At 58.6% G+C, this 4,652-nt stretch overlaps 1 protein-coding gene across 1 annotated transcript in view; it reads right to left on the reverse strand.

The window, feature by feature from the left end:
• Positions 1-4,652, reverse strand: part of Epha8 (EPH receptor A8) — a 48,924-nt gene that overhangs the window by 18,513 nt on the left and 25,759 nt on the right. The gene's annotated exons all lie outside the window — the stretch shown is intronic.

The following is a 4,652-nucleotide window of genomic DNA, read 5'->3' on the forward strand; positions in this document are numbered from 1 at the left end:
AACCCCCCCCCCGCCCGCAGCCCCTCCTGCACTGTGCTCCCTGAGTGCCCACCACTCCCCCAGCCCTGCTGTTCTTACTGGTCCCCTGCCTCCCGCCCAAGGCTGGGGATTCCCAGACTGGCCTGTGTCCCACTCAATTGAGGGTGCAGGAAGGTCAAGTGTGTGTCCTCTGTACCAGCGAGTGGCCGGGCAGGAGTGGATCAGAGATGAACCAGGTGCTCTCCCAAGTGGGGAGATAACCCCAGCGATGGAGAAGACCTCTGCCCATCATGCATCGGAGAAGGGATTAACATGCAGAGGAGGTAGAGGAAGACCCCCCAACCCAGGGGGGGGGGAACCATCTCAACAAAAGAGGAGCAAAGAACCGGAACAGACATTTCTCCAAAGATCTACAGATGGCCAAATACACGTGAAGAGCTAGCTGCTCCACGCCGCTGATGGCTGGGGAAACAGGAAAACCACACTGGGAGCCACTTCATGGCCATTAGTATTTACAAAAAACAAAACCCAGAAGATACCCAGTGTGGGTGAGAATGAAGAAGCAGGACCCTCGCGCACTTGGGCGGGGACGTAAAATGTGCAGCCACGGTGCAGAACAGCTCGGTGGTTCCTCCAGAAGTTAAAAATAGAATGGCCACGGCACCCCGCAATTCTGAGTACACACCCCTGAGGACTGAAAGCAGGGTCCCCTGGAGATCACTTGTACACACGGTGTTCACAGCAGTGTCACTCACAACAGCTGAGATGTGCCGCTGGGGGTGCAGCTCAGGGGTAGAGCCCTTGCCTAGCCCATGCGAGACACTGGGCTTGATCCCCAGCACTGCTCCCCCCCAAAAAGAACCCCAAACCAATAGCTAAACTGGAAGCGGCCCAGATGCCCACCAACAACTGAATGGATAAACAAGATATGGTGTATGCACACAATATGTGCATATAGCTGAATAAAAAATAGATTATTATTTAGCCTTTAAAAAGAATGAAATCCTGATACCTGCTAAAATATAGGTGAACCTTGAAGAGATTACAGTAAATGAAATATGCCTGGGACAAAAGGACAAGTCGCGTAGGACCTCACTTAACAAAGCACTTGGGTTAGTCGGATTCGTAGAGGTAGAAACTAGCCGGGGGCTGGGGAGAGGGGGAGTGGAGACACCACTTAGTGGGAACAGAATTTTGGTTTAACAAGATGAAGAGAGTCCTGGAGATGGACAGCAGTGACGGTCACACAGGGATGTGAGTGCACTGAATGCCACTGACCTGTACAGTTAGAAGTGGATGCAAGCAAACTTCAAGTTGGGTCTATTTTACCACAAGGAAAAAAGAGTAGGGCTGGGTGCGGCTCGGTGGCTGCGTGCTTGCCTGGCACACACGCACGGGGCCTGCGTTCCCCCCAGGACCCCACAAAACACACAAATACACAAACAAACAGAACAAACCTTTCATTAGGGGCTGGGTACTCAGCGGGTGGGGAGCGCCTGCCAGGCAACCTCAGGGCCTGCGTTCACCCCCCACCCCAGAAAACCAACCAAACAGAAAGAGTGAAGATGTCACACAAATGCCCCCCACCTTCAGTGCTTCCCGGCCACGTGCAGGTGGAGGGGGTGACCACCTGGGGACAGAGTTTCCAGGCACGTGGGCATGTCTCAGGGGCCAGCCTGGGCGAAACAGGGGTGTGCCCGCTCAGCCGCACTGCTGGCCAGAGCGGACACGCAGCTGAACCCAGAGGGCTGGTGGCAGATGGTGGGGTCAGGCTCTGCCCCTCGACCTTCTCTACTGGGTCTTCCTGTGCAGCTGTCCTTGAACTAGAGCTCCTATCGCCTACCGGGGGAGGCCCTGAAGACCACTCCTCGTGGGGCTCTGAAAGCCTGGGGGCTGAGCTTGTTCCCAGTGCAGGGGGCCTGGGTACCCTGACTGTCACAAGCCCCTCTGTCCCTCCTTGTCCCTGCCACTGTGTGGTCCCACCCTTGGTGCCCAGATCTATACAGCAGGGCTCAGACAGACCCCATTCAGCCCGGCTTCAGACCGTGCCCTGAGAACATGCCTGCAAAGGGCCGAGCTCAGGCCTGGCCCCCGGCGGCCCCTGAACTGGACACACACGAGCCGGAACTGGCACACTCCCCCAGCCTCCCTCCACCTCCAGGGCCAGTGTGGGAGCAGGGCCTCGTCTCTAGGGACCCAGGGAGCTTCCTGCTCCCCACCCCAAGAAGGAGCCCTGCCCTGTACCGCACTCTGCAGCCAGAGCCTCTGGGCAGCACCATGCCACATCTGGGGTTAAAGTCATTGTCACAATTAATGGAACACCAGAGAGCCTGCCAGCTGCTCCCTGTCTGTTTCCTGCCAGGGGCCTGGATAAATTAATCAGCTTGATCTGAGTCCACTCCAGCCACCCCACCAGTGCCAGCAGCTTGGCTAGCCCTGCCGGCCCAGGAGCCACTGCAGAGGCCTGGCACAGGGGCACAGCCAGTCTCGGTCTCCACAGGGCACCCTAACCTGCACACCAGGGGCCACTCCCACCCTGGTGGCCTCTCAAGCTCTGGCAGCTAACCCTGGCTCTCTTCCCCAGCCGCGCTCTCTTCCTGGGACAGAATGCAGTGAACCAGCTGCGTGTCCCTGGGAAGTCACATCCCTCTCTGAGCCTGGGGCTTCTCATCAGTGAAATGGGGTTGCCGATGGCCTCCGTTTCTGTCTCCTCCAGGAGGTGAGGATCAGGTGTGTCCCCTCACCTAAGGCAGGGCGATGAGCAACTTAATTCACCAGGCAAGGTGCAGATGTCCCTGTGGGCAGAAGTCCCTGGGGGCAGAGGGAGGACGTAGCCTGGCTCAGCACACAGGTCCGGGGCCTAGATGTCCCCCCAACCTGAGCAGAGTGGCCTCGCCTCTCAGAGCTTCTCACTGGTAAAATTCACCCCCCATGGACAGCTGCCCGGACCCATGAACCACCCCTGTTATAAATGGGTGGTCGAGGCCAGGTGAGTGACCTGCCCAAACCCTCAGTCACAGGAGGCAGAGCCTGGCACAAGGAGTCCAACACCCTTGCCCTCCAGGCTGTGCCACTGCCTGGTAACGGGGCTGGGGACAGCCCTGCAGGGCCTCCGCACCCTGGCTGTTGGGTGGACTCCAGGGAGGTAAACAGAACCTCAGGGACCCTCTGCAGAGGACCTTCCTCCCCACTGGGCAGGAGCGTCACCTGGAAAGTGTCTCAGAAGAGGCCCGGCCCCTCCCCAGGACTCCAGACAGGGACACGTGCATGTTCCTCCTGCCAGCGCCCCAGGATGAGGGTCTGGAATGGGGGACCAGGCATCCCAGTCCAGCTCTCTCCCCTCCAGGCCACCCCAAGCTCCAGGAGACAAGGAGGGCAGCCCCCCAGCCGCACCGTGGGGACCTGGCGTCTACCCAGGCTAAGAGACGCGCTGTGGGGCCGGCCGGAGGGCCTGAGTGTGATCCCGTCACTCGGGACCTGTCGACGAGGGGCTTTCCTCATGCCGCAGTTTCCTCACCTGTGTGGTGGGCCGCACCCACCTCCCCGACGGTGTGGGCTGGAGCCACACGCTTCTGCGAACCGCTCAGAGCCGTGGGGACCTGTGCGGTCATTTTTAATTTGTTCTAAATCCCAAATGAAATGAGAGAACACTGAGCCGTGGTCTAGTGTCCCACCAACAAAAGACCCTTCCATCACCGTCACACTCCTCACCTGCTAATGCCCCACGACTCCCTATCACCCCAAAAACCAAGTCCTCAGCACTGAGTGGGACACTGACCCACCAGAGCCAATCTGGGGCCAGGCACGTCCCCCCTGCACAGGGCCTGGTGGGTCCCTTCATAGCTGCTGGGACTCAGGGGACTTGCTAACTTGGCCAACAGCAGGCAGGTGTGGACCAGGCTGAGACCTGAACCCCCACCCCAGGTCAGGCCCGTGAGCGGCCACACGGGCTCACCCTGTCGAAGCCCGTCCACACCCCGCCATGCTGATCTTGAGATGGGGGCTCCTTCCTGGCTCCGGAGCCTGGAGAGTCAGGGCTCACAGAGGCTGCCCCGCCAGCTCCCCCGTCCCTGGGCACAGGGGCTGATGACCACAGGCTCAGCTCACTGCTGCCTGGTGATGAGACCCCCAGAGAGATCGGGGATGGGGCTCCATCCTGCCCTCCAGCCACGGGCCCAAAGGCTGGGATGAGAACTCACCCCAAAGCCAAGCCAGACGCCTCACATAAGTGAACTCTTGGTGTCATTATCACCATTAATACTAGCAATATTGTCCCTGTCCCCAGAGCCATGGAAGTAGAAAGTATTCATGAAAGAAGTCAGTATGCTCACGTGCGTGTTGGGGACAGGGGTCTGTGTGTGTGTGCGCGCGCACTGGTGGGAGGAAACTTGGGTGAGATAATAACCCATAATACACACTAATGACAGTGGTAATTCAAATAATAAAAGCTGACACCTGCCGGGCGCCGTGGCACACGCCTGTGATCCCTGCAGTTCAGGAGGCTGAGGCAAGAGGATCACAAGTTTAAAGTCGGCCTCAGAAACTTAGGGAGGCCCTAAGCAACTTAGCGAAACCCTGTCTCTAAATGAAACACAAAATTAAAAAGGCTGGGGTGTGGCTCGGTGGTCAAGCACCTCTGCGTTCAATCCCTCCGGGGGCTCAGTGTGCGGGGG

The sequence above is a fragment of the Marmota marmota genome, unplaced genomic scaffold, assembly GCF_001458135.2.
Source record: "Marmota marmota marmota unplaced genomic scaffold, marMar, whole genome shotgun sequence".
In the NCBI taxonomy this organism is placed as follows: Eukaryota; Metazoa; Chordata; class Mammalia; order Rodentia; family Sciuridae; genus Marmota; species Marmota marmota.